Source organism: Puma concolor, chromosome A2 (assembly GCF_028749965.1).
Source record: "Puma concolor isolate L17-30 chromosome A2, mPumCon1.1.hap2, whole genome shotgun sequence".
Lineage (NCBI taxonomy): Eukaryota > Metazoa > Chordata > Mammalia > Carnivora > Felidae > Puma > Puma concolor.
This window is the reverse complement of record NC_141668.1, coordinates 128863922-128891034: the sequence shown is the minus strand read 5'-3', so window position 1 is coordinate 128891034 and position 27113 is coordinate 128863922. Positions and strand designations below refer to the sequence as shown.

The 27113-nt window shown below is 37.0% G+C and overlaps 1 long non-coding RNA gene across 1 annotated transcript in view; it reads left to right on the top strand.

The window, feature by feature from the left end:
- The first annotated feature begins 212 nt into the window (after positions 1–212).
- The window catches only part of LOC147583502 (uncharacterized), a 118787-nt gene continuing 91886 nt past the window's right edge, over positions 213–27113 (top strand). Inside the window, exons 1-2 of the long non-coding RNA XR_015243145.1 lie at positions 213–333; positions 1264–1313. This is a non-coding gene — a long non-coding RNA (uncharacterized LOC147583502). The remainder of the gene's footprint in view (positions 334–1263; positions 1314–27113) is intronic.

Sequence of the window (27113 nt, the reverse complement as noted above, 5' to 3'; positions counted from 1 at the left end):
AGAGGGGGAGACACAATCCAAAGCAGGCTCCGGGCTCTGAGCTGTCAGCACAGAGCCCGATTTGGGGCTCAAATCCATGAACTATGAGATCATGACCTGAGCCAAAGTCGGACACTTAACCGACTGAGGCACCCAGGCGCCCCAACCTAGAATATTTTATGGATTATATGCATCAACTATTCAAACATTTAGGTATTATTTCTCTGATACAAGCAGAGAATGTGTAGAGAAGTTCAGAGAAGAACAATCCAATCAACACTGAAAGAATACTTATGACATTTCCTCAGTGTAATGGCCCTCAGGGAAACTGCATTCTAGAGGAGAGTAAAGAAGGTAAGAAATACATAATGCAACTATATACGGTGAAAAGTGCAATAAAAAAGAGTAATAAATGGTCAATAGCCACAAAGGTTCATATTTAACTAGGTTTGTAAGGGAACACCTCTCTGGGGAAACCAGACTTTAACAGAGACCTGGAGGATGAAAAGGAATGAGCTCCATTAATATCTGGATAAAAAGTGTTTCATGCAACAGGAACATGTTTGGTTAATTGAAGAAAAACAAGACTTACTTGGTAAGAGGCAACAAGGTTGGGGGTGGGAGATTGGGTTGTATGATAGGGAATAACAATGAAGGGTTACTGGAAGAATCGTAATTCTGTGTTAGCCATAATTGGAAAGCCTTAGAGAATTTCAGAGAGAAACCCAATATACTCTGTTTCTATTTTTGAAAAGCACTCCCACTGCTGTGTGAATAATGAATACAGTGAAGGGCTGAGGTGGAAACAAGGAACCAGGAAGCTATGTAGTAGTTTTGGGGAAAGGTGATTATTGCTAGACCAGGATGGTGGTGATGGAAGTGCTAGGATTCTCAACCTATCTGGAGGTAAAGCTGCCAGACCTTGCTGATTAATTGTATGTGGAGTGTGGAGTAAAACAGTGATATTAAGATAATGCCAAGTTTTAGGTTTGGATGTCTAAAAAATAGCACTGACATTATTTGCAATAGAGAAAAATTGATGGCTTTGGTTTAGAAATTGATTTGGAAATGTCTAGTGACCATCCAGCTGGAATTATAGAAAACAGCATTCAGACACTTAAATCTGGAGTTCCAGGTTGAAGTTAAGCCTGGAGATGTAAATTTTAGAACTGTTGTGTGTTAACTTTAAAGCCTACATCTGTGTTTCTGTCATTTAAAGAGGAAGTATAGACAGAGAAGATAAAATGGCTGAGGACTAAGTCTTGGATTTTTGTATCTTTACAGGTCATAAAGAGAAGAAAGAGCCAGGAAAGAGTCGGAATACATGTTTGCAGGTATCAGTAAAATTGCTCCTGTGGGCTAAGGACGGGGGGAGGGTTAACAGGGAAAAGGTCATAAGGATCACTCCGGATGCGCCATTCTGAAATGTTCTGTTGGAATTGACTGTGGTGTACAGTGTCCCAAAGAGTGAGAGAAGCAAAAGACAGAGGGCTGGGCCTCTATGGAGAGTCTATCAAAAATAGAGTAGATATCACCACATCTGACTACGATGCTGCCGATGCAGCACGTTGGTGTGAGTCAGAAGCAATGAGATTCTCATACTGTACAAAATGGGAATGGAAAGGCAGTTCAGAGAAGAGGCAGAATAGGTAAAACCGTTGCAATAACTTAAATAGCACAGAAAAGTTTTGAACGACAATTAATTATACATGATACAGCTGAAGAGGCATACAACACAACTAAGATAATCCTTATTGCTTTTTTTTTAAAAATACATGCACGTGATTAGAAAAAATGTACTGAAAGGAATAAAATTCACCCTTTCAACTTTCATTCATTCAACAAAGAGTTATTGAGTGTTTTTCTATATGCCAGACTCTGTTTTAGGTGTAGTAAGTGCTGGGAACAGCAATCAGCAAGATTTAGCTTCCATTATAGAGCTCGGGGGGAAAAAGTAGGCTTCCACTTCCAATTCTCCTCCTCCAGGAAAATGAAAAATGTTACCAAGTTTTGGTGTATCTCTGCAAAGAAATAAACAAAACACACAAATGTTGTGGTATTGTATGAGTGTACATACGCACGTATGTATAGAAATAAAGTATTTATTGGGGAGCCTGGGTGGCTCAGTCGGTTAAGCGTCAAACTTCAGCTCAGGTCATGATCTCACAGTTGGTAGGTTCGAGTCCCACATCTGGCTCTGTGCCGACAGCTCAGACCCTGGAGCCTGCTTCGGATTCTGTGTCTTCCTGTCTGTCTGTCCCTCCACTGCACATTCTCTGTCTCTCTCTCTCTCCCTCCCTCTTTCTCTCTTACAAATAAATATTAAAAATAAAAAATAAAGTATTATATAGAATTTTATATGTATTATAAAAATTTTCTTTACATAGTGATCTTAGTTTATATACTCTTTGGTTCTTTACTTTTTTTTTTTTTTCATTTAGTACTACATTTCAGAAGCTCTTTATGATTCCATGATAGATCTACTTCATTTTATGGGAAGCCTTATGTTGGTTATATGGCTATACCACATTTTATTTAACTAATCTACTCTTGATAAACATTCAGGTTTTTTTCCGCTAATTTTTGCTGTTAGAAAAAATTCTGCATCTAGCATCCCAATTCATACATTAAGCATACAAATTGCAAATATATCTATTTGTGAGGTAAATTCTTACCAGAGAGATTGTTGCTTTAAATGGTTGTCTGTTTTTAATTGATCAAAAGGCACTAAAGATGCTCATATAAAAGAGAAAATAATCCTCTCTGCCAGTAACAATATTAACCAAAAAGTTATCCAAAGATAATTCTTTAAGAATTACCCAAGATTGCAGAGAGTTTGGCTTAAAATCATTATCAAGCCCACTTCCTAGGTAGAAAATAAGCTATTGGAACTAGCAGGGAATTATAATGAGCAAGTTTATTAGTCAGATTCTACTTATGCTCCTATTGTAAAAATATGGCTATTTATTAGCTTAAAAATAAAATTTACTTTGATTATATGCTGCAGTATATAAAAGTGAACATGGACATTATGTACTTTGATATGTAAGATAGATGAATCTAATCCTAATGGTAAAGCCCCTAAATTAGTGCTTGGCTAAGCATAGGTAATCAGTAAATTAAGTTATTGAAATAATGTTATTCACACCTGTAGACACCCAAAGACTATAACTTGCCTAATTTGGAAATCCAAACAGGTTTGCTTACTTTAGCAAGGCTGTCTGGTTTCCTCCCGACCTTCTGGGTTTTAGTCTCATAGCTAGAAACCTGACTTCCCATCAGAATATAGTAGGATAGCGACTCGGGGCAGATTCTCAGTAACCAAATCTGTGAGACTGATGGATAGAGTAAGACTGAAAATATACTAGTTTACAATGAGAGCTATAACTGGTGAGATTGCCTAATGATGTCTCAGTATTGTCTTCTGGCTAATAAGCTCCCTTTCCTGGGACAAGTGGAGATCTAAAAGCTAGTTGGTGAGTCTGGAATTGAACAGTGTGAGTTATAAGATTTCAATCTTACGTAAATTTGTAGTATGTATGTCTGCCAACTATAGGGATATACCATCCACTGAGACGAAGCTTTTATGTCCTAGGCATATACTGGCATTTCCTCTCTTGGACATTTCTTGAGGATGGTGACAGTCAATGGGTGCTTTTATAATTGCTTCTTACTGCTCCTCTGCCAGCTCTACATTCTGTTAGACATAATTCTTTTCTTGGATATATTAATACATTCCATCAAATTATAATCAAGTCCTGCTGGCATGATATGGATTTACACATTTCTTTCTTTGATCTTCAAAGGGTTGGTTTTACAGTTTATTGTAGTTTAACTCTGAAAGTCAGTTAACTTCCTTCATTTCCAACTTCCGAGAAACACCTTATTTTGGCCCAGGAATAAATTAAAACAGTGGTCAATAGTCAACAACTTCATAGTATTTAACAAATGTGATGTCTTATATGGTCTTTAACTTTACAAGTAGAATGAAAACAAGAATCTAATTTGATGCCTTTGTTACTTGCTATGAGTATTAGAGGGTATACATAAAAAATAGACAATATTTTAAGAATTGTGGGTTTTGGGGCACCTGGGTGGCTCAGTTGGTTGGGCGTCCTACTTTGGCTCAGGTCATGATCTCGCGGTCTGTGAGTTCGAGCCCCGTGTCAGGCTCTGTGCTGACAGCTCAGAGCCTGGAGCCTACTTCACATTCTGTGTCTCCCTCTCTCTCTGCCCCTCCCCCACTCATGCTCTGTCTCTCTCCCTGTCAAAAATAAATAAACATTAAAAAAAATTTTAAAAAAAGAGTTGTGGCTTTTTAAAAATCTTTTTAATGTTTATTTTTGAGGAGGGGGAGAGAGAGAGAGAGCGAGCGAGCATGAGCAAGTGAGAGAGAGCTAGCGGGGGAGGAGCAGAAAGAGGGAGAGAGAGAATCCGAAGCAGTCTTCAGGCTGAGAGCTGTCAGCCCAGAGCCTGACTCAGGGCCCGAACTTGTGAACTGTGAGATCATGACCTGATGTGAAGTTGGACGCCTAACCCAGTGAGCCACTCAGATGACCTTAAGAGTTGTGTTCTTACATCAGGCCATTGGCATGCTCAGATTCAATATGCATATATACCCGCAGCTATATACACATGCATCTATATTTCTATATCATGTATCTTTATGTATATCAAGGTATTATTATGTGTAACTAATACCTCCAATGCCAATCCAAGATAAGATGTTTGGGTTTTTTCTAGCTTCCAAAAGTGGAACACCAAGTTCCCACCATAAATAATAAACCGACTTAATTTGTTTAAAACTAGAATCACATGAAGTAGTGTTAAAATTGCGAACTGATATCAGAACCAAAAAAATCTACAAATTAGAGTGTAATACTTGTTTAAATTGTTTTTGTCTTTAACATAAAGGTTTGTAATCAAAATTGTGTACTCACAGTTTACTTACACTGGTTCCCTCCTGCTTTCCCTCGTGTATAGTTATATGATTCACTTGGAATTTGGCTAACTCCCAACATTTTTTTCCAGCTTTATGGAGATATAATTGGCATATAACGTTGTGTAAGCTTAAGGTGTACAATGTGATGGCTTGATACATGCAACTCTTACAAAATGATAACCTGTGAGAAAATGGGAACGTGAAGATAAATCGTGATGGTAATGCTATATAGAATAAAATAGTGTTATGAGTCCATAATGATAAAAGTGAATGAATGAATGAATTAATGGGGTAGAATTCTCCCTTCTATTAGAACATAAACTAATAAATATGCAAGCAATGATGGAATTAAAAAAAATCACTATTTGGCAAGCACAAGAGTATAAATCATTTGGGACAGGATCATCAATTGTCAGTGAAGACCACTACTGAGTCTTTTAGTGATAAGCAGAATATTTTCTCCAAAGGATATCTATGAAATTCAAAGAGGAAAACATAGTAGTTTTATAATGGAGAAACTTGGCATATACTACCTTAGCTAAGTGATCAAACTTAAAATCACCATTAATGGTGATGTGTCTCCTAATATGATTCACCGACAAGCACAAAGCATCTTTTTGAGGTATTCTTTCCAAAAGAAAAAAAAAAAAAGAAACAACAACAAAACACAACTAGAATCAATCATATGACATATTTGACAAACTCAAGTTAATAATAATAAGTAAAGGCCCATAAGTCTTCAAGAACACTAGGGTCACAAAAAAGGAAGAAAGTGTAAAGAACTGTTCCAGATTAAAGAAAATTAAAGAGGCATGAAAATAAAATGCAATATGAGGTCTTGGATGAAATCCTGAGTATGAAAAAAATATATTTCTTTAGCCATAATCAGCATTACAGAGATAATTGAAAAGTCTGAATTTTAAATTGCATTCACATAATGCCTATCGATTACATACTAGTAATGTCTCAGTGTTAATTTCCTATTTTTAATAATTGCACTATAGTTATAAGAGAAATGGCCTAGTTTCTAAGAAATATGCATTAAAGTGTTGGCTGGGTGGCTCCGTTAGTTAAGCGGGTTAAGCATCCAACTCTTGATTTTGGCTCAGGTCACGATCTCAAGGTTTGTGAGCTCCAGCCCTTCTGCAAACTCTGTGCTGACAGCGCAGAGCCTACTTCAGATTTTCTCTCTCCATCTGTCACTGCCTTTCCCCGACTTGCTCTCTAAATAAATAAATAAATAAATAAATAAATAAATAAATATTAAAAATAAAACTGCATGAAAAATTTAGGAATAATGGTTCATCATGTCTATAACTTACTCCCAAACGTATTAGAAAAATAGAAACTAAATGTGGTAAAAGATTGGTATGTTGAATCTGGGTGAAAAGCATAATTCTTTTACTAGATTATAATATTTCTCTAAGTGTGAAATAATTTCAAAATAAAAAGTTAAAAAAGAATTTTTTAAAAAGTTAAAACATATTCTAAACTAAATATTCTGGCGCCGTTATTCTCAACCATATGCTATGGTATTTTTCTATATGTAGAAAAAAGATCATTTGAAAGTACTTTGCAGAGAATATATTGTGTTACTTTTTGAAGATGAATTCATTGGTTTATTTTTAAGACAGTGTTAAATAAATATTCAGTAGATGAATAAAATTATTTTAAAATAAAGAGAGAAGGAAGAAAGAGAATGTTTTAAAACAAAGGAAGTGGAAGGTTGGAAGAAACAGGGAATGACAGAGGAAATGAGAGATGGAAGGAATGGAAGAGGTTGTGGCCTAAATATTAGCCTTCTCTACTGGGTGGAGAATGAATACTGGTGTGTGTGTGTGTGTGTGTGTGTGTGTGTGTGTGTGTGTGTGTGTCAGTGAAACACCTTTTCACTTTGAAATCGTATATGGATATGAGAAAGTATTAAAAGTAGGCATTCTGATGATTATCCGTTTCTTTAAAAACTTTTTCCCACCTTTTGCAAATACTCATATTAGATTCTCTTCTAGCACTTGCTGAATTTCATCTGCGTAGTATTTGGTCATCCAGGACTATATATTCTGTCTAGTCTTAAATTGTTGTTACTTTTCAAGTCCGATGACTCACTCAGTAAGCATTTTGTGGTGACAAGTAGCGTTTAATCTCATTTTGCTCTCAAGTTTTCCTCCTTTTTGGTGGAGGGTGAGAATCATTTAAAAGTTTAGGTCAGGGGGCAGGCACCTTGGTGGCTCTGTGGGTTAAGTGCCTGACTCTTGATAATCTGCTCAGGTCATGACCTCAGGGTTGTGAGTTCAAGCCCTGTGTTGGACTCTGCACTGGGCATGGGGCCTACTTTAAAAAAAAACGTTTAGGTCAGTAGTATGTGTCAGTATCTTTCTCTAATGGTCATAATGATTTTTTTTGAATCTGGTTCTGATTTCTTGTGCTTCTTCGCTACTATCCAACTAAAAACTCAAGTTTTACTTAGGAATAATGTTCTTTTGTTAGGGTGGTTCTAAGGCTTGGTAACACTAAAACCTTCATGACTTTAAAATGAAAAATTGACACAATTTTGTTTGAACTAAAAGCCTTTTTCTTTCTAGATACAACTTTGCTTCTGAAAACTGCTATTAATGTCTCAACATTCTTTTGTGAGAATCTAAACACAAACACACAGTTGATCACTGAAGCTACTGCAAGGGGGTGAGCCTAAGCCACAGATTTTTTTTTTTAGAGTAGTTTCCTCTTTGTCAGGATTTATATTTTCTTGAGATTCAGTGCAATAGCATAAAACTTTTTTTATATCTGATACATAATGTATGATTGCCCATAAATCTGGACTTTGTCTGGCAATGGACATGCTCAAGCACCATGGTGTAATAAATTTATTACAATGACTGACTCTAACAGCCCCTCACAGTCTAAGTTCAAAGTGTGAGAGCTGTTGGAATTTCCACAAACTTTCTAAGTTCCAAGTATTCCATCTCTTTCATTTGTTCAAGCAGAGATAAACTAATTGAAAAGTCAGTAAATCCATAAATTGAGTGGCTTGCTCAATTCCACATAGAGCACTAGCAGTCAGAAACCCACTGACACTGCCAAGTTTTAAAACTCCTAAATTATTTTCAAAACAATAAAACAAGTTAATACCAATCATTTCTCAGGGGACACTGAGAAGAAAATTAAGCTAAATGTTCTTTGCTATTCTGAATGTAGTGAACATAAGGTGAATTGGCTTCCCGGTATCCCGCCCTTCTTTTCACCCAGTACGTGGTGGGCTGGAGCCTCCAGCTGATGGTGAAGGCTGGGAAGGAGCTGTGCTCTTCCTAAGCTGTCACAACAATGCACGGGGTGCCTGGGTTAAGCGTCCGACTTCTTCAGCTCAGGTCATGGTCACATTTCATGAGTTCGAGTCCCGCATTGGATTCTCTGCTGTCAATGCAGAGCCCACTTTGGATCCTCTGTTTCCTTCTCTCTCTGCCCCTCCCCTGCTGGTTCTTTCTGTCTCAAAAATAAATAAACTTAAAAAAAAAAAAAAAAAGAACACCACAGACTTCTCTCCAGGCCACTGATTCAGTCAACCCAAGGTAATTCCAGAACCTTTGCTGAAACCCCAGGGAGGCCATGTCTCCTTTACATGGAGATTTGAAGACAAAACCCAACACTCCTGGATACCATCAGGAAAAGACATCTGAGCCCCATAACTGAGACAAACATACGAAGCGTAGGAGAGAATCTAGTCTTGGTGACATCATTTGCGATCCTGGGTATAGCTTCATCTGGAGATTTCCCATTGCCTGAGTTTCCTTTTCTTTTACATATATATGTATGTATATATATATATACACACATACATATGTATACATACATATATATATGTTTTCTTTTATAATATATATATTATATATATGTTTTCTTTTATAATATATATATTATGTATATGTTTTCTTTTATAACATATTTTATATATGTTTTCTTTTATAATATATATTATCTATGTGCGTACATAATACACACACACACACACACACACACACACACACACATATATATAATTTATTGTCAAATTGGTTTCCATACAACACCCAGTGCTTATCCCAACAGGTACCCTTCTCAATTGCCTGAGTTTTCATTCATGGAAGGTAGTAATTCTGCCTCTTCCCCCACACTCACATTTCTGTTTAAGCCAGTTTGGGGTGGACTTTAAGTCTCTTGCATCAAAAGTGTCATGAATAATATACTTCCTAATTTTGTTGAGAAACAGATTGATACACCCAGGAAGGTCCTTATAATGCTGTTTATAAGCACATCAGAAACAGCTATCAAACAGGGGGAAGATTCTGCTTCAAAATGTCATGGAAGACTGTCACATATATTATGAGAAGGCTGTGTAAGTGTTTTGGGTGAAACTCTAGATTTGGAGTAAAAAGGCTTGGTTTTAAGCCCTTGAATCAGCACTATTGTATACAACCTTGAGCATGTCACTTATTTTCCTAGGGTTTTAGTTTTAAAGTGGAAATAATAATTACATTCTTACCTACTTTTACAGGGCTGCTATAAGAAACAAATAGGTAATGGATATGTATGAGCTTTTAAAATTATAGAGTGACTAAAAATAGAATTAATAATAATAATCAAGCATAATTTCCCACTTATATCAAGTAGGTTATTTCCATCTTTCCATCTATCTTTTGCCTTCAGATAATCTGTTCAGGTTTACCATACTTTCAGAATTATTATATTTAGAACTGGAAAAATCTCATGCAATGCCTAAAGCTAACAATGAGTAGCAGTTTATTATGGAACACTGAAAAATATTTTCATTTGAACATTTCATTTGACATATTTTTTTTATGTCTGCACATTTTTGGGAAAATACACTTAAAGATTAGATGCATCCACTATGAAAAACAGTATGGAGCTTCCTCAAAATATTAAAAATAGAACTACCATATGATACAGTAATTCCACATCTGGGTATTTATCCAGAGAAAATGAAAACACTAATTTAAAGAGATATATGCAACTCTGTGTCCTTTGTGACATTACAATAGCCAAGATACAGAAACAATCTTAGTGTCCACTGATAGATGAATGGATAAAGAAGATGTCTCTCTCTCTCTCTCTCTCTCTCTCTCTCTCTCTCTCTCTCATGTGTGTGCGCGCGCACACACACACACAGGAATATTACTCAGATATAAAAAAATGAAATCTCGTCATTTGCAACAATATGGATGAACCTAGAGGCTATTGTGCTAAATGAAATAAGTCAGAGAAAGACAAATATCATATGATTCCATTTATATGTGGAATTTAAAAAATACAAAAATCATAGATACAGAAAGTACAATGATGGTTACCTGAGGGAAGAAGAATTATGAGGTGGGCAAAATGGGTGAAAGAGGTCAAGAGGAACAAACTTCCATTTATAAAATATGTAAGTCATGAGGATGGTATGTTTAGCATGGTGGCTATGGTCAATAATATTGTAGAGCATACTTGCAAGTTGCCAAGAGAATAAATCCTGAAAGTTAACTTTGAACAGTGAGGAATGGCAACCAGATTTATGGTGGTGATCATTTTGCAATATATACAAATATTGAATCATTATGCTGTATACCTGTAGCCAGAATGACATTATATGTCAATTATACCTCAATTTAAAAAAATTAAGATACTAATAAATAAGAAGTAAAAGCAAACTATTTGACATGATGGATGGCTTAATGGCATAGGTTCTGGTAATGATCTCATGGGTTTATGCTTATCTCCACACTCATTAAGTTGTGTACCTAAATTCTATACAACTTTTTGTATGTAAAAAATAAAATGAAATGAAATATAAATTATTAGGACTGCGGGAGGGAAAATTAATGGGAAGAGAGTCTCTTTTCTTGAAACCATAAAAAGGTTTATATGAAACCAAATAAATTTGTTTTTTGTTTTTTTTTAATTTTCAGAAATTGAATGTAGAACCCAGCTGTCCCTTTTTTTAGACTCTTAGAAAATACTCTTTATTTAGAATATTAGACTTTTAGACTATTAAAAAATAGTGATTTTTTAAAAACATAAAAGAGGCGCTTGGGTGGCTCGGTCGGTTGAGTTTCCAACTTGGGCTCAGGTCATGATCTCGCAGTTTGTGCGTTTGATCCCCACATCCGGCTTTCTGGTCTCAGTGCAGAGCCTTCTTTGGATCTTCTGTCTCCCTCTGGCTCTGTCCCCCATGCCCCCCCCCCCACAGCCCCGCTTGAGTTCTCTCTCTCAAAAATAAAGAAAACATTAAAAAATGAAAACATAAAAGAGAATACACATATGGAGTTGTAATGTGATGTAAATGAAACACTGTACATGAATATGTCCAAACGATAGGAGATTAAACATGAAGCAACTTGAAGTCCTCCCGTGGAAACTTCCATGTAAAATAGGAATTTGTGCTGAATCACTTAGATAATAATAGCTTCAGAAGTACCTGAGGTGCTCATTAAAAATAAAGATTCCAAGGATAACCTCTGAATTCGAATTGATCACCAGCATCCACATTTTTTATTAAACTAATGCAGTGGATCCTCTGTATGCCATGTTTGAGAACTGCAGTATTACATTGCATTAAGGTAAAACAAAATACAATCATAATAATATTACGGGAGCTTAAAATAAACAGCAATTATGATAGTGATGAAATGAAGACATTAAGGGAAGATACAGTTGTGTTTCTCTGACCCCCACACCCCCATTCCCCATCATCAGAAACTCTACCAGTTTAGGCAGCATAACTGTCTACTTTGTCTCTTTGCATGTTTGACTATTATACGATATCAAAATGATGAAGGCAGTGCTTTGCAAACTTAATGGGCAGTAGAATCCCTGGGGAGCTTATTCACAATGCAGATTCTACAGGCCTCCCATATGCCATGTCAAATAAAAGTTTCTGGCATTGGAGCATCAAAAGCTAAATTATACACAAACACCAAAGTTGGTTCTGATTTGACTGTTTGGAGGACCAGACTCAGAAACCTTGTAGTAAGACCTTGGCCTTCTCAGCTTATCTATAGATCCTGAAGATCAGTGGAGGTTAAGAAAGGAAACATCAGGCAAGTGCAATAATACTGTCTATAGACCAGTGACTCCCAAACACCTACCTCCAACCCTGTCGATTCCTGAATTCCAAACTGATATTCCAGCTGACCACTTTACATCTTCAAATGGATGTCACATATGCATAAGTAACTTATAGACAAAATAGAACTCTCATTTCCTCCTGCCCAGGATGCTCTCTTAAACTAAACCACTGTGAACTGTAATTGTATCCACCTAATTGCTAAAGCCAGAAAACTAGGCGTCATTTTTCACTCCTCTCTGTCCATCAGCCCTCATGGCTGAGAGCTTCCTGTTCCTCGTTAGAAAGTCCTTATTGCCTCTACATCTGAGAATATTCCTCATTGTCTGACATATACCTATGTGTTTGTTTAATAAAATTAAATCAACACTACAACCACACTCAAAAAGGCTATAATTCTTTCACCTCTAGGCTAATGAAAAAGCATCTTAATTATTATCGCTCTTTCCATTGATACTCCTCTAAAATCCATTGGGCACTGAGCACTCATAGGATCTTTTAAAAGCTATGATGGCACCTATTTAAAACAAGAATTACTGTTTGTCCCACTTGTTTAGAGTGGCTCCCGTTTACACCTGTTGTCCTGATGTACTAATTAGGAAAACCACCATTATTTCCTAAAAATATGCTGCTTTGGGGGGAAAATCATGGTCATTCTGCTTAAAACCTTCCATTGGTTACAAATGATACTTAAGATCAAATGCAGTTCTTGACTCTGAACTTTAACGTGCTAAAGCATAGTCTGGCACTGACTGCTGCTCACCTTAATCTCCTGCACTACACCTCTCCCTCATTAAGCCCTAGTCACACTTGCTGTCTGTGTTTCTTCACACCAGAGGTTTTGCTCAAGAGTTTTCTTGGAATACTCTTCTCCCAGAGCTCCTCATAATTGATCTTGTCTTCTTATTCAAGTTCAGGGTTTTTTTATTTTAATGTTTATTCAGTTTTTTTGAGAGAGAGAGTCAGAGAGAGACAGAGCATGAGTGGCGAGGGGCACAGAGAGAGGGAGACACAGAATCTGAAGCAGGCTCCAGGCTCCAGGCTCTGAGCTGTCAGCACAGAGCCAGACACGGGGCTCAAACTCACGAACCATGAGATCATGACCTGAGCCAAAGTCGGCCTCTTAACCGACTGAGCCACCCAGGCGCCTCTCAAGTTCAGTTTTAATGTCACTTACTCAGCTAACCCCCTACATCTAATCACTCAATTGAAATTAAACCCGTAGCTATTATCTATCACTGCCCTGCATTTATTGTTACTTATCTTGTGAGACGTCACTATATGATATTTTGCTTCATAATTTACTTGTTTTTTTTACTTGTCTCTTCTATTATAATATAACCTCATAAAAACAGAGAAGTTTTCTGTCTCGTTCACAGTTTTACTCCTGGCACCTAAAGAAGGGCCTGTTGCTAAGGAGGCCTTCAAAAAATGTTTGTCCGGTGAATTTACCCAATAGGTAAATTCTGTGTTATCTCAATAGAATTTACAGGGTTAGACAAATTCTGCCTTTTTAGTTGAAATACTAATCAAAATTTCTGAAGTGCAATTTTAAGAAAAGTTGATGTTTAGATCCTTTTATTCCCTATTTGTCCTCTTTTTATTTTTGCCAAAATACTGCAAAACATCATTCCCAATTTTTTTTCAATTTAGGTGGATACTGAGAAGTTGCACACCTGTCTTGAATTTTGTGCCAGTTCAATCTCCATCATTTTTCAACTTGGATTCTGAATCATTTTTCATGAAATCAGTTGTGTTTCTGAGACTTTTTTTAGACTCTGAGAAGATGATTACAGTTCATGACTTTGATGAAGTATTACTGAAGCTGTAACATGGTTGCGATGGTGATGGAGCATGAAGATGGAACCATTTTGTTAGCTTCATTGGACTCCTCAGGGAGTTTCTCCGCTACTCACCTGTCTCCCTCACATGACAAGCTGGGTACTGTGATTACTCTTGCCTTGGTTCCAAGTGTCCGATAACAGCAGTTAGCACAGTTTCTGTCCCGAGCCTCTTTGTACTTTGGCCCAAATGGTACAGAGGTGTGACATAGCATCCCCTTTTGGCACCAGTTTCCAAGGTCATGGGAGAAGCAGGAAAACCCAGTGGCTCACAGCAAGGGGCCCAGGCTCTTCTACTGACTGTCACCTACAAATTATGCCACTCTGGGATGTATCCCACTTTCAAAAAAGTAGGGATATAAAGAGTGCCTGCCTCATAGAGCATGAGGTCTACATGAGACAGCATACACACAGCGCTTGGCAGACTCATTGGCATCTACTGAAATGAAATATTAGTTGCTTTCACTTTTGGTTTCTCTCTCATGATTATTGCTTTTGCACAGCCTCTGGCCTGTATAATTCGGGTAAATCATCACAAGCAGGATTTGAGACAGCAGGACCAGCACAAACCAGATCCGTGAGCCTGAGTGGACAGGAGAGCACAGGGCAGCTCTTCCGGTGGCTGGAGTGCAGCAGACAGGAGGGCCGAGGGGGCAGACAGCTGCTGTGCGCGTGGGGAGAGGTGTGATATCAGCCCACAGCACACCTGCAAAAGTAAAGCCAAAGGTTATCTGAGGTTATCTCTTCCGTCCCTGTCCGAGAAGAGACCTGTTACGATGTGATGGGCTTTTATCTCCTTGAGAGGAAAAAAGAACCAGTTAAGAATTGTCTTTGCTTATTAAAACATATTAGACAGAAATAGGTATAAAACTTGGAATGCATTTGTCTGCCTGCTGTGTTTCCCCACCTTTCTTCCTGTAATCATCAAACCGGTATTCCTTGAACATTGCACTTTGACCTTGATTTAAAGGAGATCGTTGAAGAAGTAGGTTTGGCTCCGTGCGGCTTTCCTAAATCCCTCTTGTATTTCGTTTGAAATATATGCAATCAGCAGTCAAATAAATTCCTCCCGAAACCATATGGTAATGCAAGCATATGGTAAAGGAACTTTTGATTTTTTATCTGCCAAGCCTGACCTCAGACTTCAAGGTAACAGACTGCTATGTAATTTTTAATTAAGTCTTCATCCTTACAAGGATTTTTTATTTGATAAATAGGTTGTTGACAGTATACTGTGTGATATTCTCATTACGTTTTTAATCTAAGTACAGTTTTCCTTTCTAGTGATTTACCCAAGTGAAATTGGTGCTATTTCACTAACTATTGGGTTTGATACGAACTGCTCAGTGCATTCGTTGTGCACCATATTTTAAAATCTAAAAATGTATAAAAGCTACCTACAGAATAAAACTGACAAAAACAAAATTTTCTGATATCACTATCCTCTGTTTTTCCCTCTTTAGGGGAAAACATGTTCCTATTTATTGCAGCTTGGATAATATTTGTGTCATTCCATAATGTTATTCCATTATCACAACTCAGCAGACTCAGCAGAATTTGAGTCCAATTTGTTGAAATCTGTTTTTTTTCTCTTTTGCTATTTCATACCAAATGTAGATATAATTTCAAAGAAGTACAGAGTTGACATTTATTAAACTATGTAATACTAGAATGAACTACTATGTCCTATATAATTTTCTTGTGTAAAACTAATTTTAAAATGAGCAGTTTGCAGTGGATAATTTTCATCCTGTTGAGTATGATGTCTGGAAATAGATGTGAGGCTTGTTTAATTAGGGCTATGTTTTACAATGAGAGTTCACTCAAGATTATACTTTTTTTTTAACTAAAAGATAAAAAAATAATAATTAAATTTGTAAATAGTTTTATATTTGACAAAGACCTTTGTCTATATTTTCTAATTTTACTTTTAAGCTTATGATAAACCCAGGAAATGGATAAGGCAGTTGCAGTACTGAGGGCTGCCTATTCTGTAGAATTTCTGGAAACATGAAAAATAGATATGTTGCTCAGAGCAGTCACTAAATTATCTGCCTTGTGAATATAGATTGCCTACCATTTATTCAGGAAAAAAATCTGCTTGGTCAGATTTGAATCCTACTCAGGAAATAAATATGGGATAAAGATGGCATTTCACATGGCCTTTTCAACACCAACTGACTTTCATTTGGAAAAAAATAAAATTAGATGAATTGTATTGCAAAATTCACTGGAGTCTTATTGTATTTAAAGTAGTTAAAATATGGGCGCACCTGAGTGCCTCAGTCAGTTAAGCATCTGACTTTGGCTCAGGTCATGATCTCATGGTTCGGGAGTTCGAGCCCAGTGTCGAGTGCTGTGCTGACACCTCAGAGCCTGGAGCCTGCTTCAGATTCTGTGTCTCTGTCTCCCTCTGCCCCTCCATGAGCTCTCTCTCTCTCTCTGTCTCTTAAGAATAAGTAAACATTGGGGTGCCTGGGTGGCTCAGTCGGTTAAGTGTCCGACTTCAGCACGGGTCGTGATCTCGCAGTCCGTGAGTTCGAGCCCCGCGTCGGGCTCTGTGCCAACAGCTCAGAGCCTGGAGCCTGTTTCAGATTCTGTGTCTCCCTCTCTCTGACCCTCCCCTGTTCATGCTCTGTCTCTCTCTGTCTCAAAAATAAATAAACGTTAAAAAAAATTTTTTTAATTAAAAAAAAAGAATAAGTAAACATTAAAAAAAATTAAGTAGTTAAAATATTTAACTAGACGTAGACAAATCACTGAAAGGTTTAGAACAAAACAGAGAAGGGTATTTGTATTATCTTGATTTAGGAATGGTGCTCTTGAACAAGGTACACACCCCAGGGAAAATAATGGAAAGTTTAATTGTGTAAAAATTTTAAGATCTTGTATGATAAAAACATACATCAAAAAAAAAAAAAAAAAACAATTTACGTGCCAGGGACACAATTGTGTAACACACTGTTAAGCTGGAGGTGTACAAGCAACACCAAGATATAATGGACATTCAAGAAGTAAGGTTTCAGACATAATGGAAATTTGTTATATATATGTATATATGATGAAGAGTCAGGTAACTGGTTTTGTTATATATATGTATATGTTATATATGTATATGTTATACATATATGTATATGTATATATGTATATGTTATATATGTATCACATATATATGTATATTTTATATATGTAACAAAATATGCGTATTTGTATATGTATATATGATACATATATGATATATATGATATATATGGTACACATGTTATATATGATATATCATATGATATATATATATACACACACACACATATACATATATATAACAAAACCAGTTATCCGACTCTTCATCAACTCATCCAACATAAAGGGATCTGAGGGGTGGGGAGGGAAGGGACAGTAAGAGTGTTTATAGAACAGATATCTGAGGCAAAATAGTGGGGGGCTGAAATATCCCTTCCCATTTCTCTCAGTGAGAAAATGCACATTTCAGGACTAGTGAGAAGACTAGTGAATCATGAGGAGGGACTGCTAAGTACCTGCTGCATTTAAAGGTGACAGGTATACCTGATTTACCACCAGAGACATGTCAAGGTTGAGAAACAGGCTTGTGATCTGTCACCGAAGTCACTGTTGCATTCGGATTAGTTTGTTTTCCCACAATGTGTGAGGACAGTGTGTCAGGATCCATGAGGGATAAGAATCCAGATCCTATTCTGGAAATAAGCTGAGTGATGGTGCTTCAGGACCCATCCACAAAGGCTGAATGACCTTAGCATCCCATGTGAGAGTATTTTAAATATCTGCCAAGCAGCGAAAACTCCGCCCCATCTCATTGCAGTGTCCGTCATTTAGGACTTTTTGCATCCCCTTCCTAAATAGCCTTTCTCCCTTCCGCAAAACCCACCCCCACGGCAGCCAGAAACTAAATTTTGCCGAACTGCGAGAGGGACAAGGAGAATAAAAGAAAGAATGAAAAAGCCAGAAAAGCCAGCCACGTTATTTCCTAACTGGAGACTTCCTCCTCAGTTCAGACTGACACAGATAGGATTCAATTTTAAACCAACCGTGGAGTTTTGATTATTAAATGAGAAAGTGCGCTTCTTAAATCTATAATATTTGCATACAATCTGTATACGGTTTGTGTTTTCTAAATCTATACTATTTTTATACCATTTGTACTCTCTAAGTCGATGCTATTTGCATTACCTAAAAGCAACTAGAAATGAAGTTATCCAATTTTTTACCAGGGACAGAAAAACAAGTTTCATTGAACAAATGTAAGGAGAAAGCAAGACAGAAAATAGTTACTTTAAAACCCCCGAGTCTTGTTTATTCAATATACTGGTTGCATTCATAGCATATGTAAGGACCAAAAGGCAAATCTGGAATTCGTAAAGACTGCCTGGAGAGTCAGACTACTCATTAAGAAATACAAATGGCCAGTAAGATATGAAAATATGCTCAATTCAATGAGTAACCTAGCAAACGCATCTTAAAATGAAGGAAGATTTGTTTGGTTTATTAGATTAGCAAAAATTACTCAAAGTGGCAATATACAATGTTCATTAAATTATACAGACACAAATGTTTTCATGTAGTATTTATAGGAAGGTAAATTGGCCTAGTCATTTTAGAAGAGAATTTAGGGAAAACTATCCCATTTTAAGTGGTTATTCCACTTACGACTCCACTGTTTAGAATTCCTCTTAGATAAATCTTTATACATGTGTACCTAGAGATATTCATTTATTCATTGAACCAGTGTCACAGAACATCTGTTATTTCTAAGCTCTGTGCCCAAAACTAGTAATACGTATCGAAGAATAAAAGAGAAACACAAAATAAAGAACTCTTGTCCTCATTGAGCTCACTTTCTAGGGTGGAGAGACATACATGATGTATACTTTTTTTTAAAAAAGGTGAATGATATACCCGTTTATAGGAGAATAGTTTGGGGAAAATGTAGTGCAAGCTAATGGGCATCTAGTAAGCTTGCATAGGAGCAACAAAATATTAAGTGGGATGACTGTGGAAGAGGTGATTGGGGAACAATGTGGTAATCTGGGGAACAAAAGGACATTTCTTGGTAAGGTAATATCTAACGCAAAGGCTGTGAGGCAGGAGTAAGTTTGGAGTGTTTGAAAAACAAAAGTACATTTTGGAATCCAGAGTACATAAGGAAAGGCTGGGCTTTGGTGGAAGAAGGGACAACAGTAGAAACTGGAGGTAAGAAAGAATGTATGGATCGAGACCATCAGAAGTGGCTCAGTACAGTACTTGGGTTGGGTGGAGGTTTTCTAGTTTTCTTCTAATTGCTTTAATATCTCAGCTAGAGAAAGGAGTAGGAAACAGCATCAGAGCCAGGCAGCCTGCAAGGTCTGCTTAAGGTTTGACTGTGAATTTCAAGTGAGGTTGTTCAGCCTTGTTGTGGTTCCTCTCCAAACATGTCCAGCTGCACAGACACAGGCAGAGGATAGGTAGAGATCTGGAGTTACTCACAGTTAGTCTTTGCCGAATGAATAAGGTGAACTGAGAAAGCAGAAGGGAGGTAAGAGTTGAGGATGTATGCAGAAGAAAGTATTTTAATGAGTGACTGTGGAATGAAAACTGGGCAAGGAGTAAAGAAGAGACTTCAGATGGCCCTAATGGAATGATTGCAAATCTCCATGGGATCCACAGTAGTGTTGACCTTGGGCTACAATAGGGAGTTAGCTGGAAGGTAGAAAGCACACCAGGGGGGAGAATGCTCTTCACCATATTATTCTCCAAAGTGAAAATATGTGAATCATTCCATGTTATCCATAGGGGACAGCACAGTAATATTGTGATACATCCATAATTTATAATACTAAGATGTGGTTAATAATCGTATAGTCAGGCTGCATATGCTGTAGTAGGGAAAAAAACAAAGAAGGAATAACACAACAGAAGCAGTGGAATCCCATTTATGTGAAAACGTACACACAGTCAAAAAGGGCACATATGTATAAAAATGGATATCGTATATCAAATCGTCACCATGTATACTTTAAATATCTTAGAAACTTATTTGTTGATTGTACGTCAATAAAACTGAAATATATATACATATATATGTGTGTATATGTACACACACACACACATACACACACACACACACACACACACACACACACACACACACACACAAAAGAAAGGATACCAAATGGTATGAAAGGATTTATACCAAATTGGTAACTCAGGAAGTAAAGAACATCCAAACTGAAAGCTCCATGAGAGGGACCCTGTCTCCATTTCCTTATCAGGACAACTATCATCAGGTGCTGTACTTGGCAAATATGTGGGAACTTACTAGTTATTGCTCAATAAATGAATGAATGAATGAATGGTTTTTGCCTTATAGTCTATATTTTTTAGTTAGAAATTTAAGCCACTATATTTGTGTACTACTCATGCAATTAAAACCAACCAACCTACCATCCAGCCACCCAACGAATTAAGAAAAATATTCTCCTGAAACTCTAGGAACAAGCATTTCTTTTAAGTAATCAGTACCCCAATGTGGGACTCAAACTCATGACACCAAGATCAAGAGTCTCAGGCTATACTGCTGAGCCAGCCAGACGTCCCTAGGAATAAGCATATTGTATTTAAAAAGGCCTTCCAAGATATCTTCAGATTAAATACTGAATCTTAAAAGAAACTTTACCCCAGGGGCGCCTGGGTGGCTCAGTCAGTTGAGTGTCTGACTTCGGCTCAGGTCATGATCTCGTGGTTTGCAGATTTGACCCTGTCAGTTTTGTGCTGACAGCTCAGAGCCTGGAGCCTGCTTCAGATTTTGTGTCTCCCCCTCTTGGGCGCTCTCTCTCTCTCTCTCTCTCTCTCTAAGATGAATAAACATTAAAAAAAAGTAACTTTAATCCAAGTGACTTAAGTTTTTGTTTTTTTTTAAAGAGGAGCACAAAGCTATGTTGTATTTTCTCTAATATAAAGATTAGTTTAAAGAAATTTGTTGACCCAAAGCTTCTTGCAACTTCACACGTAATTCCATAGTGTATCTCCCAGGACTATTTATGCATAGGGTGAAACTACTGCTTACAGACATAAATACAAAGCAACTCCATTTTGCTGATTAAAATTGAGTCATAAGTTCTATGAGCAACTACTTGTTTAATACTGTTTTGTCTCTCCTAGTTTACTATTAATTTATGACTCTGATTTTCCAACTTTACTATTTGATGCTTACTTACACATTTAAAGGAAGGAGTTTTATGGGAACATAAAATTAGACATAGGATTAGTTCATTTTTTAACTGGTTTTTAAAATATGTCTCCTGGAGTACATTTTTACATAGAAACAATAAACAGGTTGTTAATGGAAAAAAGATCATTATTTCTTGGTGTGTTCACACTGTTTTCTTAGCTACAGAGAACTGCAAGAGAATAAATAATATTTAGGGACTCAGGAAAGTATGAAAATCCCATTTTTGTTGGATGCAGAAAGGGAAAAGTAGGTCTTGAAAAGAACTCACTTTCGTTCAGGTTTATAAAATGTGAGCAAAGGACATTCGCCCTCTGCTGGATTATTTTGGAAAGAACATAAGGAAATGTTAAAACAAAAAAACAACAACAACAACTGAAGGAGGATGGAAAAATGGAAGGACAGAGACAGAAGAGGGGAAGACAAAGGGACAGAGGGAGAGAAAGATGGTGGTGAGGGAATCAAGAAGAAAATATATACTGAAGGAATTATTTCACACTTTATATTGATGCTGGAAATCTTGAATTCAGTCTGTGAATGTGTGACTCCAATTCTTTTATTTCTTCAGTTCTAATCTGGAAATGGTCCCCAGAATAGAAACCATTTAACTTATAACCTTTTTGTGGTACAGGACGTTCCTAGACTAACAGATAATTACTACCACTTTAATGGATGACTGGGTATCGTTGTCTTATAAAAGTTAAATTTGGTTTTGAAAATTTAACAAGACTTTCCCAACCTTAATTAGTTTTCATTAATATACTTTAAAATGATTAATGCCTTCCAATAAGTAAAATCCATGTTTAAATTTGCATTCATCTTTCAAAAGGTTAGAAGTTTATCAAGACTGTCTACGTATTCATAGGCAACCTGAATGCAAAAGTAACAACAGGCAGATATCAGAGGGACCGCCAAATTTATGGCATTCTAGCCCAGTGACTCACAAGTGTTCTTGGGATCACAGATAATGGACATAGGAAAACTTCTCTCCTATCTTAAGAGTTCTTTAATTACCTCAGAGTGACCAACTGCTTAATCTATAAAGATTCTTTCCCCAATAACTTGCCCCTCAACTTAATCCCTGAAGGAATGATACAACCAGAGTTCTCCCCCTCTCAAAACTCCCCTTGTGTTCTGAAGATAGTGAGTGCCCAAGACACTGACCCAGTAGCTTCCTTTTCCACGGGAAAAAGGTATAAATCATTCCCTCCAATTCATAACCTCTCACCGAGAGTATGTTTTCTAAGTACTTCCAAAAGTTTGGAACATTGGTGGATGGAGCAGAACTTAACTTCCACATCAAGACCTTTTGATGCTGCCTTAAAATGTCCTTAAATCCATCTCTCTTTCTCCATTTTCCCTTCCACCACCATTGTCCAAACCACTGTCTTGTGTCACTTGGATTATAGCCATAGCCATAGCCATTTACCTCGTCTTTCTTTTTCTCATCATTCCTTCTTAAAACTACTCTAGTTGAATTGAGATAACACATATGAGGATTCATGTCTCAGATCTCCCTCTTATCAGTAGCTGATTTTGGACAAATAAATCTACCTTTGGACCCACAGTTAACTCATCTAAAAATGGGACAAATGTATGTGTAATTCAAATGTAGGTGTAAATCAAACAGTGCACACACAGATGTACACATACATGTACACAGATGTACACATACATGTACACATACGTGTATTTACACATGCACATATATGTATATACATATATAAATATACATATATATATACATATACACATAAATAATTAGTATGCAATTTGAGTCAGAGTTGTTGCTCAAAATTAACTATTATAGCTCTTTTATTATTTTAGTCTTTGTAGTAGATCTTATTCAAAATTTTTCTAAACAGGGTATGTAAAAATGTAATAATTAACTAGAATTCAAAACTAAATGTGCAAAGTCTCTTATGAATGGTTTGGAATAAGCATTCTGAAAATTTGGACGCTAGTGATATATCTCCTGGTTGTGGAAAGATCTGCAAGAAGAAGCAAAGACTAGTAAAATTTTCCATTTGTTTATTTATTTATGGCTGAGTTTAGAACAGAATTAAAGAGTAGCAGTGCTCGCTGATGGATAGAATTATACGGTCAGGATAAAGAATCCTGCACCCCTAAAATTCCGGAGAAACTGTTTATTTTGTGATATTATTGTATTCGGTAAATATAATTAGCTTGGATGAAACACATGGTTGGTAGACCCAGATTTATTTCTCTGTTAGCAATTTTTGGCTGGAAATAATCATTGTATCAGGTTGCCATTTTCACAATGAATGCAGTGCTCCATCGCTTTGTTCCTCTGTATTCTTCTGATTTTCCTGTGCTTGGAGAAATTTCCACCTTTTCTCAGACTTATCTTTAGCTGGGAATCAGAAGAGTAATAAAGCCTTCCTTTGTTCCCCTCCCCCCTAACCCAGCACTCTACTTCCTCCTTGGTAACATCATCTCCCTTATTTTGGGGCGCCCCCCTTCACTCAGCATACTTTGATGGGGCCGTTCATCACTCTCTCCCCCTTACATAGAGTGATTGGCCCAAAAATGGGTGCAGAGCCCAACAGACTTAATTACAACGTTTTTTGGAGACTTGATAGGTGGCTGTGTGAAGAGAGATGCTTTTTCTTCTAGCCTGTAAACTGGAATGATTTCAACTGGAAAAAAAAAAAATCAGTTTCTATGCCCACACTTACATGGCTCATCAGTTTCACAGAAAAAGAGTATAAAAATAGCATAAAACGAAGAGGTGCTTAAAGATGAAGGAATAAAGAGAGAGAGAAAAGAGAGACAACTAGCAAGATCATTGGAGACTTTTTAAGTGTTTTGATCTGTAACCCCTGAGTTTCTAGTGGCAAGCAAAGTAAGGAGTTTCTTTCATTTAAGCTACTTTGAGGTGAATTTCTGTCACATACAAAAGAGTTCTTACTAGTACACATTTCTCTTACTAATATTATTCAAATCGTGCTTTTTAACAGTGTATTTTTCCCTTGATAAAATCTATTTAAAAACCCTATTATCCCTTCTATAGAAAAAGATAAAATACTTTTTCTTTCATTAGCTTGAATAAAACATACCATTGAGGTAACAGATGGTAAAGTATCCTTTTCAAATTTGAGGCTCTTTGTATATTATTGTAGCTCAAATCACACAAGGTGAGAACTGATGTATCCTTTTATTCTGCACACAATGTCTTCTACTGGCAAATCTTTCTTTGTAAGAAGAGAGTAGATTAGGAATTAATGTAAATATAAGTTCTAGAAGAAATTGTGTGTAGTGAAAGTCATGTCACTCTGTATCTAACCATCAAAGTGAAGTACAGCCATTTGCTTGGCTTTTCAAGGCATTGTAAGTCAAGAAAAATTAGGAATAGGGAAAGAAATGAAGACACTGTGTGGATAAGAGCTAGGAGGCAAGGAGGAATTAGTGCCACTCTTGACATTCATCAGAGGGTACAAAGATGGACAGAAAGACTGAGCTCTCTGGCACACCTTCCTCAGTGAAGAGAAGCATCATAGGAAAGTCTTAAACGGCAAAAGGACAAGCTGGATGTGCAAAGATATCCATGCAGTCTGGTGCCCCAGTGCCTTCCACCGCAAGAAGAATTGATGAATCGTTTGGAATCGATAGAAAAGCTGCATCGTGTCTCCTGCAGTTCTCAGTCTGTTCGTTGAGTGTATTATGATGGATAGAGTTCATGTCGATGAATACATTAGAGGAAAATGTAGTGCTACATCTTAATGTTTTCTAAGGACATCGATTAGTGGCCAAATACAAAATACCTATAACCTACTCCACGGTAAAAGGATGGAGAAGGAAAGACACCTGTAAGGCTTTAATCAGCTTTGAGATGACCAATAGGGACTACCTGAATTTGAATTTTTCTGAGCCTCTGATTTCTTATCACCAGATCACAGAGAGCCTAACAGAGAGGCAGTTGCTAGCCATGGGATAGTCTTTGAAGTATTATTACTAGTTGTACAATATGTGCTGGGCTCAGCCTCAGTGTCCTTTATCTTTTCCAGTATGAGATCTCAGACAATTTTCAAGTTCAATCCTTAAGCATGAGGCCTTGTTTCCCTCCAATTTATCTTCTTCACTGAAGTGTAATATGCAAAATGAACATCTGACCTCTTAGTTTAAAAGACATCATCAGTTCCCTGTAGGGTCAAGACTCATGTCTTAGCATGACACCTGAGACTTTTCCTATCCTAGTCTCTATCCTCCTATCCAGGCTTACCTTCCACATTACAGTTTATGCATTCAGAACACACAGTTGGTTACCATAGGTGGTATTACATCTTTGATGTTGGTAATGCTGTACCCTGCCTAACATACCCTTTGTACCATTCTTCCCTTGCTCAACACCTACTCATCCCTCAGGACCCCAACTGAGACTTTTTTTTTTGTGGAAGCGTTTTTCAGATCTTCATATTTTCATTAAGTTCCCTTTTTCTCTACCTTTGAAGTGTTCTTACACACTTATTGAAAGTATGTGGTCCTGCGTTTATTACACATCCTCCATTACCCCTTTCAGCATAAAGTCATGGTTTTATTTACCTTTTAGTGACCCAGAAGTATCCAATATCTATTTGTAAACAGAAATGAACCACAATCAGTAGCAGCTTTTTAGGATATTACTATACCTGGGTCAACTTCCTGGTGTGGTAAACAAGTTATTTGGATGTTAATCTGGGTTTCATTCTTTCCAGATTATTTTTCTTTTCTTTTCTTTTCTTTTTTTTTTTTTTTTTCATGCATGTTGGTTGAACTTTGTGCTCATTTGCATAGATTATTTTCTAGGACTCCTATAGCAAATGACTACAGAGTATATAGCCCATCACTCCAATTTCTGCCTCTGTTTTCATGTGGCCTTTTCCCCTCTGTGTCTACACAGTGTCTTCAAATCTCTCTTTCTCTTTATAAGGACAGCAGTCATTGGATTTAAGGCATATCTTACTCCAGTATGACCTCATCTTAACTTGATCATGTACAAAGACCTTACTTCCAAGTAAGGTTTCCTTTGCAGATCCTGGATACCAAGGCTTCAATGTAACTTTTAGGGACGCCATTTAATTCAAAACCTTTGTCTTTGGTGAGGACTGCATCACAGGGTTAGAGGCAGGTGTTGTTGCCACTAGACAACATGTTTTCCTGTGTTTTTCTGACTTTCACTGCCAGAAGTGATTGTGCTTCTTGTTAAAACTATGCTAGAAGGGTGATTTGTGGGTAGGAAAGAGGGACTAAGGCAAAGAGAGAGTGGGACACACACACACACACACACACACACACACACACACACACTCCAAGACTAGGATGAGTAGAGTTACGACAACCCGGCAGGAGCTAGTGACCTTTCTTTAGCAATAGTCAGCGAGATGGGAAGACCAGAGGCAAAAATTAAACTCGGGAGTTCACTTTTTGGGTAAATATCCCCTTGTCATTGTCTTGCCTTTCACAGAGCACTGGAGTGGCCTCCAGCCATTAAAATATTGACCAACCACCACCATAATGGTCTAAAGAAAGAAATTTTCCTTCTTCAAGAGAGCTCCCTCTCTTGAAAGGCATTCTTTCAGTATGGTTTAGCTTTTCTATTGGTTAAGACTTCAATAATGAATTCATTTTCTCCTTCTTACTTTGATATGTATTTGCTGTCATAGCCTATTTTAAGGAAAGTACAATTGTGAAAGTAAAAATGCTGGGCAGCGTGAACAATATCAGAAAGGTACAGAGTTTTGAAGTAAACAGGTGGACAGTTCAGGACAAAGATGGATGTGAAAAGTGATGGTAGGTTCCAAGATAAGGAAGCATCAGATTAAACCTTTTTTTTTTTTTTTTTAAGTTTTTAGTGCCAAAAGTATTTTGAAATCAGAATGACAGATCTATAGAACTGAAATTTCATGTTTTCCAAGGTATGCTCCAGTGCAAAACAGCCCTAAAACATTCTCAAGGGATAATAAGATTCATTGGTGAAATATCTTTGTAAACCTTGCAGGCCACCTTCCTGACAAT